The 13,994-nt window shown below is 53.6% G+C and overlaps 1 protein-coding gene across 4 annotated transcripts in view; it reads left to right on the top strand.

Moving 5' to 3' along the window:
• The first annotated feature begins 507 nt into the window (after positions 1–507).
• The window catches only part of GJC2 (gap junction protein gamma 2), a 31,888-nt gene continuing 18,401 nt past the window's right edge, over positions 508–13,994 (top strand). Inside the window, exons 1-2 of one of the 4 annotated variants that reach the window (XM_048951638.1) lie at positions 9,367–10,956; positions 11,106–11,190. The gene's annotated coding sequence lies outside the window, so the exon portion shown is untranslated. Of the gene's footprint in view, positions 1,043–5,622; positions 5,680–9,366; positions 10,957–11,105; positions 11,191–13,994 lie in introns of those variants that run through there. The other 3 variants (XM_048951637.1, XM_048951639.1, XM_048951640.1) reach the window with 3 other exon arrangements.

Genomic DNA, 13,994 nt, shown 5'->3' with positions numbered 1-13,994 from the left:
CAGCTGCTTGGTGTGTGTGCTCTCCCAGGTTTGTACCTCAGGCAGATAATTGGGAAGCAATAGCACAGCACCTGCTGCTGGGGGCAGAGCTGCCAGCCTGGGCAGGAGCTGCAGCTGCTGGGCAATGTGGGCAGATGGGCACTCATCTTTGCTGGCAGTCAGTGTCACAAGCATTGACCTCCCTTTACTCCCTCTGCTCTCATCTGTGGATCTGCTACAACTCCTCTGGGCGTTTCTGATCATCTCTGCCTGCCCTCCTCAGGCTCTGTGCTGTTCTGGGTCTGTTGCTTTCACAGAGCAGCATGTCAGCACAGCCTGACTGCTCTAACCACAGTCCTTGTGAACAGACGGATTTGTTTAATAAGCTGAGAGGGGATGGGAATAGTTGCAGGATATGATCTATCCACACACATTTTTTTTTTTTCTAGGAGAGAAGTGCTGTGAGTTCTTCCTTCCCTCTGTTAGTTCGGCAGCAGTGTTGTAATTCAGACATATTTGTACCATTGGACTTTGGATGCAGGTAGATTTTTGGTTATTCTTATAGCTGCAAATGGGAGAAATTTAGAGAAATTGAAGCATCCTTATTGGGTGCTCAAAGCCCAACATGGTTGGTGAGAGCTGGGAACAGGGATGCAGCACAGCTGCTCACAGCCTGGCTGTCCTGGAGCCTCTTGTGGAGCACAGAGGCATTTGGGTTTTGATCCTGGAGAGTTGATGAGTCCCTCAGTGTCCTGCAGGTGGTTGCATCCAGCCATCTCCATAAGGGAGCACAGACTGATGTGCAGTGCCAGGCCTGTTTGCACACCATGTCTTAGCAGGGCAGGCTTACACTTCTAACTCCTTAAGGTTTCATCCTCTTTATATCTCATCCTGGTTTACCCAGCTGCCCTGCTCCAGTCCTGCTCATGCCAGGTCTCCTTATGTACTGAACTCATGTTGCGGATGGCAGAAGGCAGAACCAGACCTTGAGCAACCTCTGCAGTACAGAACTTCCTTTTAGGAGGAAGTTTTTCCCCCAGAGGGTGGTGAGGCACTGGCACAGGTTGCCCAAGGAGGCTGTGGATGCCCCTTTCCTGGATGCATTCAAGGCCAGGCTGGATGTGGCTCTGGGCAGCCTGGGCTGCTGGTTGGTGACCTGCACACAGCAGGGGTTGGAGCTGGATGAGCACTGTGCTCCTTTGCAACCCAGGGCATTCTGTGATTCTATGAACCAGACCTTGGGCAGCCCTTGCAGTACCTCACTAATGTTTAGAAACGTAACAGCTGGCAATTATTGTTTGCCTCTCCTGGGGTGTATCTGTCATGGATGAGAGCAAGCTCTTCCTTCTGTTGTCAGGAGTTCCGTGCAGCAAGGTTATAAGTTTTGCTTAAGTGACCACAAAAAACTCTTCTTGGGAGCATTTTGGGGTCGTACCTAATACAGAGCATCCTGCTCTCCCCATCGTGGCGCTGAGCATCTCAGTTGCAATGGGGAAATTTCCCCTCTAGGTGGCAGAGATGACAGCAGCAATAAGGCAGGGGCCCACGCTGCGAAGCAGCATAACGCGGAGGTGCGCGGCGCTCGCCCCAGTGCGGAGGTCCTCGTCCATCGCGTGGGTCCTGCCCAGCTGCCACCAGATGGACGTGCCCAGCAACGTGCCCAGCCGGCCCGACAGCCCCACGGTGCCCAGAGCTGGGCTGCCAGCCCCGAGCAGAGCCTGCGGGAGAGGTAAGCAGCAGCCGGTGATGGGAGATGACAAAGGCGATGCTGTGCCGGGGGGTGGAAAAAGTCATTAGGACCCGTTCAGCCGTGGGTCTCTCCTCCTGCTGTGCTCTTCCGTGGTGGTAACGGGGAGGGAAGTCCTCGATAACCTGCCCTGTATTGGATGGCCTGCTTTCCATCGCTGCCTCTGTGTGTGATGGAGTGAAGCAGCGAACGTCTCAGTGCCCGTGCTGATGCGAAGCGATGGGGTGGGCATCGGGATGGTGGTGTGTGAAGGAGGGAGCGGGCGCTGCCGTGGCACGGTGGGCATCTCTGCACACAGAGCTCTGGAGAGGACCTTCTGTTCTTAAAGTACTGTGGGACTCGGGGTAAAAGAAAAGCAGGTTCTGAGGGTGTCGTGTGCTCAGCTCGTGTCCCATCCTGGAGGTGTGCGGTGTGCCCGGAGGGTCCTGCCCCAGCAGTTGGAAGTGGTGAGGTGTCCCTTCGTGAACTGCTCCTGTGCTGTGATGTGTGGGATGCTGTGGGATGAGGGAGCGATGGTGATGGGGAGAGCAGCCAAGAGGGGCAACCTGGGGAGCACGGGCAGCAGACAGAGCTGTGGCTGTAGGGATGCTGAGGGCAGGGACAGCCCTGTGGCCAGGGACACTGGCAGCTTGGAGTCACAGAATCATCATCAAGGTTGGAAAATGCTACTGAGATCATCTGGTCCTGCAAGGCCGATGGCAGCCATCCCACCTCTTTGTACAGTGACCCTAATTTGCATGCAGGGTTTTGGGCACATATCCACAAATGAGGGGGGAGTGCGTGTGGACCATGAGGTCACCTCCTGCTAACAGGTTGAGCAGAGGCACCTGCTGTGGCCTTCCCAGTGTGCCACCAAAACCACAGACAGTCAGCCTAGGGGGAGAGGACAGGAGGGGGCAGCCACCCCTGTCTGCTCTGCCCTTTGAGGCATCAGACAGCGGTGATCGATCTGCAGAAGTCATTTTCTATGCTCTGAACGCAGCAGCTGCCCTCAAGGGAAGGCTGGGATGTTCTCCAGCTGCGTTGCTCTTTCTCAGTAGTTCTTTGCTGGCTCTGCTGTTGCTTGCATTGGAAGCTGTCCCTTACAGAAGAGCAGCTCGGGCACCCTAGGGGTGTTTATAAGGCCAACCCTGTGGAGCAGCAGAATTGTGGAATCATAAAGGTTCAAAAAGATCTCTAGGGTCGCCTGGTCTGACCTCACCCCTGAGTGCCACAGCTCCATGGTTCTGAAACACCTCCAGGGACGGTGACCCCACCACCCCCCTGTGCCAATAAGGGGACGTTTACACCCCACTTCCCAACCTTCTCACCTGGGAAGCTTCTTGGTGCTTCATCCCACATCCCTCCTGCAGGAAGATGCTGTGGGACAAAGGTTTATCCCTGCAACTGTGCTGCTGCCCTATTTTTTTGGCCATGAACTGATAGCTTTTCCCACTTTCCTGCTCATCCAAGGGCTCTGGTGATACCAGTGCCGTTTTAAAGGCCAGTGTCTGGGCGGTGGCTTTAAGATGTGCAATGGCAGGGATCTCCTCCATTCTTTGGACAGGACACCAAGGTGCTGCTCAGCAGTGACCGGGTGGTGACACGCTGCTATGGCAGGGACACACGAGGGCAGGCAGTGCCTCAGAGCCCGCTCTGGGTGTCCCAACCCAAATCAACCGAGGGGAAGCCAAGAAATGCTGGAGCTGTGCTCCAGGAAAGCATCGAGCAGCCCAAATTAACCCAAAGCCCATCCACCAGCCCGTGGCTCTTTCCATCATCACGTCCCCCCCTTGAGCCCATGGGCTGCAGTGCTGTCCTTGCCGTGGCTTTTCTTGGCATCGCTGCTTTTGGAGGCAGCGCTGATTTTCAAGCTCGCTTCCGTGTGATTGCAAAAAGGGCCCCTGGGGGCTGAGCGATCCTGGGAAATAATTGGGCATCTGTAGCAGAAAATAAGCAAGGAGGAAAAAAAAGAAGTGGAAAACATCATGATTTCTTGCTTTGCCTGTCGTTGTCTGGTTCGTTCTGCGGTTCACTTTGCCTTCAACTTTTGCTGTCGGGGCCAATGGGCGCAGTGCTGGCACGGGGCTCTGGGCTGTGCACTGTGGGATGGGGGGTGGTGGGGCTCAGTGGGTCAGGTTCAAGGTTGGGCTTGATGACCTTGAAGGTTTTTTGCAACCTAAACGATGCTGTGGTTCTAAGACTGATAGTTTCTGTCTGTTTATTTTTTGATATTCCAAATCTGCCATACCAGCCCTGACTTTGTAGCAGGAGGGAGCTGCCTGGATGCACTGGAATGGTTTGGGGGCAATGCAGCTCCAAGGGGGATGCGGTCCCTGCCTGTGCTGCTGATGCCTGCCTCTGCTTCCTGAAGGACTGTGAGGGGATTGCTGCATGCAGACTGCTGCCACCTCATCCTGAGGCACCAACCCGGAGCTCCACAGCGAGCAGGTAGGTCCCAGAAAATCCCAACCACCAATTAACCCTCGTTTGGGACAACCAGCCCCATTTGGACTCTATCCAGGGGGCTGTTCATCCAAGCCCAGATCTAGGGATGCTCTTGGAGGAGACCCTTTGTCCCCTTTCTGTGCTGGGAGGAAAGTGGGGCTGAGGGCAAGTGATAAATTTGGGTCATCTTATTGAGTGGCTGTGCTGTGTCATTGCTGGGGATTGAGGGTCACCAACCCGTTGGGGGGCACACAGCACCGTGCTTGTAATTCCTTAGAGCCCAGGCATGAAAGTGAGCAAAAAGCAGGGAATTCAGTACGGGAGCTGCTTTTTCTGACAATAGCAGCTGTGATTCTGCTTGTCTCGGATGTGGCTCCATCGCCATAAATAGCCCAGAGCCATCTGCAATTCAGATTGTGTGCAGTGGCAACTGGTACAACAGGATGCTGGTGCAGGCAGGGATGTGGTCCCCTCCTGGCTCTGCATTTCTTCCTCCCTGGGCATGAAAGGAGGGAGGAGCAGGATGTTTTCTGGCTTTTTCATTCCCCGTCCTGGCTGCCATGAGGTCGTGGCTGTCATTTAGGGAGGAAAAATAAAAAAGAAAGGAGGAGGAAAAGATCAAATGCTGGTGCTCACATTGAGCTCAGCACAGCCAGGCTTTGTCCCACAGTGAGGAGACCCCTGGGAGACAGGTGATGCTCCCAGGTCCAGGTGGAGTGGCCAAGTCCTCAGAGCAGCATTGGGCACACAACGTTTCTGCTTCTCTCTGCGACAAAGTAAGTCTCAGTGATGGAAAGCAAAGCAGTTTCATAGTGGGCATCCTTTCCCCAGCAGAGGTGCATTAGCTGGTTTTATTGCTGATATTAGGAAAAAGTACTTCTCAAAGGGAGTGGTGTTGCATTGGAATGGGATGCCAGGGTGGCGATGGGGACGCCGTCCATGTGTTCAGGAACTGTGGAGATGTGGCACCGAGGGCTGTGGTGGGGATGGGTGTGTGGTTGGACTGGATGATCTCAGTGGTCTTTTCTGACCCATATGATTCTGTGAACCCCCCTTGCTTTTAACTTGTTCTGTTGACCACAGCCATAGAGAAGGAATTCCCCTACAGACAGGTGGGAGCTTGGTTCCCACCTCCCAGCACACCAATAGCTGCCTTCAGGTTTCCCCATCTCTCCTGCAGCCCTCTCCATCCTGGTTACCTCCTGCTGTGCTCCTCCCCTTGAACGCAGCATCCCACAAGGATCCCTTCCAACACCAAAGGGCCCATCCTTCTCTTTCATCCATCTCAGCCCCATTTTCCAACTACTGCTGCACCCCTGGAGTATTTTTTCTTATTTCCAGGATCCACGCCACGGGCATGGAGGGGAGGGGGGGGGGACAATGGCAGCATTGAGCACCCAGCCGGGCTGTGGCCGCATTGTGCCTGGCAGAGAGATGCCCAGGGATAATCGCCTCCTCCTTGGCTTTGTTGCAGGGCTGCAGGCAGCTGAGCAGCAGGGATTTGCCCCCAGGGCTGCGGTTATGCGGTGAGGATCCGCATCTTTTTTCCTGGCTGTGAAAGGTAGGGGTGGCTGTGATACGGTGGGTTGGGAAGGGGGACGTTGGGATGGGGGCAAAAGGATGCTCTGCTCCTCGTCCCTCCCTTTGGAAGGCATGCATTGGTGGGAGCTGTGAAGATTATTTTGGTGTATAAATTGCTCTGTGCCATTCGTTGTGCACATCTGTGGGGTTTGCCTGGGCATGGTCAGTTTGCACCTGGACTTATCCTGAGCTGCTTATGAAGAGAGGGAAGTGATAAAGAATTGAAGAGAACAAGAAATAAATTAATCCCTCAAGGAGAGAAACGGCGCTGGTGGAGGGCTCTGCTTCTCAGAGGTGGGGAGGCAGCAGGAAGGGCAGCTGAGATCCCATTTTTCTCTCCATTTTGAGCTGTTGACATCAGGAGGAGGCTCTGAGGAAGAGCAGTGGGACAGCCCCATAGGGATGGGGACACTGCTGTGCTCTGGGCTCTGTCTGATCCCCATCCTAAATCTCTTCCACATCCCAGAGCCACTGGAGGCATTTCCCTAAAAGAAGGCGAGGAGATGCCTCAGGATCTGGTTTCCACCTGCATACATTTGGTTGGAACTGGATGATCTTTGAGGTCCCTCCCAGCCCAGGCCGCTCAGTGAACTTCAAGCACAGAGCCTGACTCTTCCTCATGCCCTCTGCAGCTGTGCTGCTCCTCACATACCAAACAGAATCCTGTTATTGCACCCTTGGGTTGTGTTTGTGAGACCCAGCACTGCCAGCTTTCAGGTCTGCAGCCTGCTTGCTTTGCTGCTCCACTTTGACATTGCTCCTTACAGCCCCAGCACGGATGGGAACTGGTGCATGGAGCTCAGCCCAGCAGAAGCTGCAGTTTTGCAGCTGCTGCCTTTCACCCAAGGACAAAAGGTCCATTGAGGGGGTGATGCTCTGTGTGAGGTGCTTTTGTGTTGTGGTTTTATTTTTATTTTTATTAAAGGATGTGAGCTCAGTTTGTCATCCCTTATTAACGCCTCTAGGTCTTTAGATGGATCTTGCTTAAAGATGCTACTGCATTTCTATAGCCTTTATTGTCTTCATCCTCATGGAAAAAATGATCACCTTCCCCCCTGGTTGGTGGGTGACCCACAGCTACATCCCTCCTCTCCCCAACTCGCTGGTATGATTGCAGTGAATGCGGTTGGGGTGGGCACAGTGAACTTGGTTGCAACCAACGTGTGTCCAGATGGGTTCCCTGAATGCTAAAAGGACCCTCTTGGGTTCTGCTGGTCCCAGATGGAAGGGAGGCATTTCTCCCTTCCAGCTCCAAATGTCCATTTCATCTGTACCAAAGAAGTTGGTATATGAAGTCATATAACTTCATTGAATCCATGCTGTGTAGGAGAAAGCCATGTTCTGTGCTGGCAGGCAGTGAGCAAAGGGTCCAGACCCCAATTATGGGATCATAGAATCACTCAGGTTGGAAAAGACCTTAAAGATCATCAAGTCCAACCACAACCTAACCATCCTCCCCTAATTCTAACAGCCCTCCACTAAATCATGTCCCTGAGCAACCAGTGGGGAGCACAGTAGAACCCTAATCCAAAAGTGCAACCCTTAACCCTAAATCCAAGTAACAAAAAGGTAACTCTTAAACCTAAATCCAGAAGGCTATCCCTTAAATCTCACTCACCCTTAATTCTGACCCAGAAGGGTTACGATTAACCATTAACCTTAACTCAAACGTGTAACCCTTAGCCCTACCCCCAAGTGGCAACCCTTAACCTTAACCCCAAAGGGTTACTTTTAACCCAAAGCCCCACAGGCACCTTCTCGTTCTGCCCAAATTCCCTTGCAGTGCCACAGGAGGGCAATCTGTCTTCCACCAAGAGCTTCCTTAGAAAGCATCCCAAGGAAGGAACTCCTGCAAACTACGCGAGCTATTTCTGAGACAATCCTTGGGTGTTCTCCAAGACAGAAATACCAGCAGATGTTTGTCAGTGTCTGTCATAAGGAAACCCCTCCTTCCCCTGGAGCAGAGGTGGAGCCCAGCACAGCTCACTCCTAATTTATGGCTTGTCTGGAGCTCTTCCACCTGAGGTTCATCCAAGCAGCACAAGGGTCGTTTTTAAGGCTGAGCAGCTCCCTTTGACCTGTTCCGTTGCTTGGAGATCTTGGTGACCGGCCATGTAAACTGCTGTTGTTTCTGCAACTCGTTGCCAGAAAAAGAGGAAAGACTGCAGGGCTGCTGCATGCTGTCTGTGCAACCCGTAGAGAATGGGGGTATGGAAACTGGGAGGAAAATGAGAGTCCCTGTTTCACTCCTCCCCTATAAATTAAGGCATAAGGAGTGAAATTACTGTTTCACTACTAACCTTGCTGGTGCAATTTGTCTTTCTGTCTGTCTCTGCAGAGGAATCAGGTGTTGTTTGGGGACGTTTTTTAGCACGGTGGTGGATCCCCTCAGCTCTCTGGTTGCCCTCCCAGAGGTTGGGACCCTGATGCTGCCGGCCCCCAGAGCTCTGGGCTGTCCCTAAGGCTCTGTATAGGCAAGCCAAGCATTTGGGCAATGACTTAAAGGTCTCTGCAACCTCTGTGTTCTCTCCTGAGGTCCATCTTCTCGTTCCTCTGGGGCAGAGCAGTGTTGTGGGGAGGCTGCCCAGCCCTCCTTGGTGTGTGTGAGGGATGTTGGGCAGGGGGCAGATGGGGATGGTGTTGTGTGCGATTGCAGGGTGACAGGGGCTGAAGGTTCCTCGGTTGGTCTCGGAGCAGGGCCAACTCTGTTGGATGGAATTGCCCAAGGCCCTGTCCAAACGAGTTATTTCCAAGGGTGGAGATTCCACCAGCTCCCTGTGCCAGTGTCTGTCATGGAGAAAATGATTTTTTTTTGTGTGTTAGGTTGAATTTTTTCTGACTGTAGCTTATCCTTTCACTCTCCGCTTCTGAGGAGAACTGGGGCCATCTTCTGTGGAACCTCCCCTGGAGCAGCTGTACATATCAGCAAGCTTGTCCCCTTCTCTCAGCATCACAGAACATCCTGAGTTGTGAGGGACCCTCAAGGATCCCTGAGTTTAGCCATGAGGTGGCTGCTATGGAACTACAGGCCACCAAGAGGGGCTGTAGGGCCATGAGGCCTCTGCTCAGCTTCCTCTGCTGTGGGCCAACAAACCAAGAGACCCTCTGCCCCCCAGATCCTTCCACATGGGTATGAGCTGCTCCACAGGGTCAGGACAGGCACTGAGGCCGTGTTACTGCCCTCTCCACTAGGATTAGCTCTGTGTTGACATAGTTCTCCCACCAGCAGGACACAAACGGATAGAACCTGGGAACGTGGCCCGGAAATGCAGCTCAGGGCGGGCAGCTGAGCTGGAGCATCGCTGCCGGCCCCAAGCATCCCCTGCTTCCTTCCCACCAGGAGGGCTGGGATGTTCCTGCTGTGCTTCCTGCCCAGGGGCAGGTTGCAGCTGCAGGGTGGGAATTTTAGGGAACAGAGGAGCTGGGAGCCAGCACCCTAACATAGAATCCTAGAATGGCCTGGGTTGCAAAGGAGCACAATGCTCATCCAGTTCCAACCCCCTGCTGTGTTCAGGGTCTCCAACCAGCAGTCCAGGCTGCCCAGAGCCACATCCAGCCTGGCCTCGAATGCCTGCAGGGATGGGGCATCCACAGCCTCCTTGCAATAATAGAACCATTAGGGCTGGAGAAGTCCTCTAAGATCATCCAGGTCTGACCGTTCACCTGCCACTGCTGACTGTGCTCCTCAAGTGCCGCATCTCCATGGTTTTTGAACACCTCCAGGACAAGGACTCCTCTCCTCCCTCCCCCCCACCTCCCTGAGCAGCCCATGCCACTGCATCACCACGCTTTCAGAGAAGTTCTTGCTAATATCCAAGCCTGCAGGCTGAGTGGGGTTCTGCTGTCCCTCACCATGGCTGAAAAGGATTTTGAGGACCACATCTTTGGGTATCTGTTGCAATAAATCCAACAATGACCACTGGTGACACTCAGCCTGGGAAATGGCCCTACCCATGCATCCAACGCTCTCTGCTTTGGAAACCTGCTCCTGGTTCCTGAGCCAAATTCTTTTGGGCACGTTTTTATCATCCCGTTTTTCCTGCTGGGGACAATGGTGCTGCTGGCTGCTCTGCTCTGCCATTTCCTCCTCTTTGACAGACAGAAGCAGTTAACTGGCCCTACTGCAAAGCTCACGTCCTTGTTTCCCCCTCAGGCTGCCCAGCCGTGGGGAGCAGTCACTGCACGGTGACACAGTGCAAGAGCAGACATGCGTTCCCTCACCCAGAGAGTATTTTGGGGACCTGTGTGAGCTCTGCCATGTCGCTGGGGTTTTCTGCACCATCCTCTGGCTGGGGATGGCATTTTAGGTCCAGTTGAGATGTTTGGGACATCTGCATAAGCACCAATGCCTGTCCTGCAGACACCAAATCCCAACCAGGCATGCAGATCCTCCAGATGAGGTGCTTCAACCTGCAAGCTCTGCTGTCTGCAGCTCCCAGTGCCATCACCCTTCCAAAGCCCACCCCTCTGCCCTGCACGTTGCTCCTGTCCCCACGTTCAGCCTCAGGAGTTGGACTCAATGATCCCTGTGGGTCCAACTCAGGATATTCTGCATCGGGGGTTAGCCTCCAAGATCAGCTCCCCATCCCAATGCCACGTTGATGATAGAAAGGAAACGAATGCTTTACATCAGAAATGCTGCTCCCAGGCAGGGAGCTTTCAGCTTTCAGCCACTTGAGATATCCTGGCTGTGAGTGCTCAGTTCTGGGAAGGCTGCTGGCTCTCACAATCCTCCCGCTGCTCCCAAGGCAGTGCTGGGGAGGAGCAGCCTGTCCCTGATGTAGCCACCTCTCCAAGGGCACGAGGGGAAGGCTGACATTCCATGGGGCTTTGTTGAATGCTGACGAGGTGCTTGGCTGGGTTTAGCAGGAGGTGGGAGCTCTCGGGCTACCAGCAACTCAGGCAAAGCATTTTTCGTGTGTTGGGGACAGAGCTGGAGCCCCTGGATGTGAGCGAGGGTGAAGCAGGTGCCCAGAGGTAGGGGTGTGTGCACCCACCTTCCTTGGCTGGGCTTGCTGCTCTATCCAGAAGACCTTTGCTGGAGAATTCAGCTGCTTGGCTCCTGGTTGAACAGGCCTCGATGCTCGCATGGGATGGACACGGCGTTTGGTTGAGCAGGGCACGTTCCATCACTGGGACCAAGGCATGGAGAACTGCCCAGCGTCCTTGTGGAGAGATGAGGAGATCCATTGGGCCGGCGGAGCTCCAGCACACGTCCCCTGGTGAGATGGACTGCACACCCTGGTGGCACTGGGAGATGTGCACTGTTGGCCTGCCAGACGCCCTGGGGTTGTTGTGTTTGCGTTGCTGCTCTTTTGGTGTGTTCTTGGGGGAGAGCCATGGCCAAAATAACTCCATCTTGGCTCTGCAGGGTGCTACAGGGTTTGAGCGAGGATGTTTCTGCCCTGAGACTGGAGAAAGCTTCAGTGGCCAACAGGGGAGGACAGGACTGCTGGGTGAGTCCGTGCTGGACTGTATGTGGTGTGCAGCTGTGATCTAAGGAGGTCCTTGGGAAGGTTTTGATCTGCTTTCATCCTCTAAATGAGTGGAGGCAGGTTGGATATCAGGAAGAATTTCTTCTCAGAAGGAGCGGTGATGCAGTGGCACAGGCTGCCCAGAGAGGCGGTGGGGTCAAGGTGGGTTCAAGGACCACGGGGACGTGGCACTGAGGGATGTGGTCAGAGGTATGATGGGGGTCAGTGGTTGGACTTGGTGATCTGAGTGGTCTTTTCCAACCTGAATAATTCCATGATTCTCCTGAGGAGTCTATGAGAGGCTCATTTGTAAGAGAAGCTTATTTCTAGATGCTGTTGTATGGCTGCCCTAGAAAATGGAAGGAGATGGATGAAAAAAGCTGACATCCTCACTCCTCAGGGCAGCGAGACTAGGAGAGCAGCAGAGGAAAGCAGGCAGCTTTCTGCAAGAGATGTCTAGCAGCAAAAACACGTGAGGTTTTTACATGCTGGTCAGGATGTGTGTGGGTGTGGAACTGATTTAATTTGATACTCCAGGAGCAGAGCTTGCCCGGAGATCCCAAGGTGGGAGGATGAGAAGAAAGCTCTGCTCCCAGCAGCTGCCCTGCTGCAAGGTTTGGACTGGCAGCGTTCTTTTTAACTCAGACCTGCAGTCCTGGAGCCTCCAGGCAGGTCACAGCGCTTTTTGGCCAGTCCAGAAGATTTTAGCAGCAGTTTGAGTGATTTGTATCAAGCATCGCAGAGTGTTTATGTTGGTGGGGTGTAGTTTATCTACAGCTTGAAATATTTGCTGACAGCTCTTACAGCTGGAGTTTAGTAACAGCAGAGCACTGCTGATAGACCTGCAGTCGTTTGGGAAAGAGCTGATTTAGGGAGAGGAGTGAGAGCCCCATTGGCCGAGGTGAAGAGGGGACTTTGCCCACTGGTCCCAGTGAAGCTGTGACACCAATGCCAGCCATGTCCTGTGCCCAAAGAGGCCAGACTGCAGTGCCCAGCCCCTGACCTAGCAGGACAGCGTGGTCAGCAAAAAGGCACTGGTTTGGGGAACCTCCAAAAACGATTGCTCAAAAGTGCTGTCATATAAAGCAAACCAGCTCATCTGTACACTCGTACAGGGGAGCACCTTCTGCTGGTGTAAATACAAATCACTTCCATCCCCCTGACCTTCTCACTTTGTGAGGTTGCAGGGATCTCAGTGGCAGAACTCAGGTTTTACTGAAATGAGAGAATTTAGGGAGATCCCATCAACATCTGTGGGGTCTGGAGGAACCAAAGCTCACAAACATCCCGCAGAAAGCATCTTGCTGCCCTTCTGCAGTCTTCTGCTGAAGGCAGGGTGACCCCTCTCCTGTTGGGCCTAGCTGAGCTCCAAAGGGTGACTCAGCACCTAAATGCAGGCAGTGAAATCCCACCCAAGCACCCTAAAGGACACTTTAGGATCCCACCTCAAATGTCCTGAAGGATCTCACCTTGGAGGACACAACGGAGTGTGGTCAGGGACTGGGGCAGCTGTTCTGCTGGAAGAACTTTCCCCTTCCTGCTTTCACATCAGTCCTTTTTGGGGAGAAGCCACTGTGCTGCACGTGGTTCTGCCTCTGCACCACTTGCCCCATGCCCCTTTTCCTAGAAGCATCTGCAGAGCCTCCCCACCTGGGTAAAAGGGCACTTTATCCCCAGGCAGTTGATGAGGAAAGATCCTGATGTGCTTTAGGCCATTGCGTCCCACTAGAAAGGGAGGGAGAGAAATCCACAGGACTGGAGGCACAGCTCTGTGCCTCTGACACTAGAGAGCTGAGTGAATGTGGTGGAGACTGGCTCACTGGAGCAGTAAAACTTTGGTATGTGTGAAACCTCTATTAACCTGTGGCCCTTGTTAATGTGTGGAGGCAGAAACGAGCCGTACAGCAGGAGGGCTCATCCTGCTGATATTCCTTGTAAAGGGAAGCTTCCAACAGAGGGGCCAACACAAATATTTGTAGCCTGGACAGGGGCTGCCTGATTCAGGAATGCTCCTGTGCCTGGATGGGAGGTGACATCATCCAGATTCCTTCACTGAGGAATGCAGGGTTTGCCTCTTCCCTTGCCAGTAATTGCTTCTTAAAAACAGACCTGCCCAGGGACGTACATCTGACCCTGCTCTGCCTATTGCACAGTCCAAGGTCCTCCTGTTCTTCTTTCATGGAATTTGCAGGGATAGGAATGAAAAGTATTGGAATTGGTAGTTCACTAAATTATAGGCAAAAGCTCCCAAAAAGCCATAAGCAAGGACTTATCAGAAATCTGGGGAGGGACTGGAGCAGGTGGGGAGAGCAGACCTTGTCTTGGAGCTGGCTGGGATGGATGGAGCCAGTGATGGGCTGGGGATGTGTCTGACAGGACAAGGGGGAATGGTTTTAAACTGAGCCAGGGGAGGTTCAGGTTGGATATGAGGAGGAAGTTTTTACCCCACAGGGTGGTGAGGCACTGGCACAGGTTGCCCAAGGAGGCTGTGGATGCCCCATCCCTGCAGGCATTCAAGGCCAGGCTGGATGTGGCTCTGGGCAGCCTGGGCTGCTGGTTGGTGACCTGCACACAGCAGGGGGTTGGAGCTGGATGAGCTTTGTGCTCCTTTGCAACTCAGGCCATTCCATGATTCTATACGAGCTGCAAGGGGGGCCATTTGCATTGCACCTTGATGACCCTTGGTCCTAGGACCCCCATTTCTCGATTCTGTGAAGCCCAGCGATGGTATCACAGCTGCAGGATTACTGTGTCGTGACTGCATTGGGTATGCTGACATGCAGAGT

The sequence above is a fragment of the Lagopus muta genome, chromosome 7 (assembly GCF_023343835.1).
Source record: "Lagopus muta isolate bLagMut1 chromosome 7, bLagMut1 primary, whole genome shotgun sequence".
NCBI lineage: Eukaryota > Metazoa > Chordata > Aves > Galliformes > Phasianidae > Lagopus > Lagopus muta.
The sequence above is the reverse complement of the archived record's forward strand: the minus strand, read 5'-3'. Positions and strand labels throughout refer to the sequence as shown.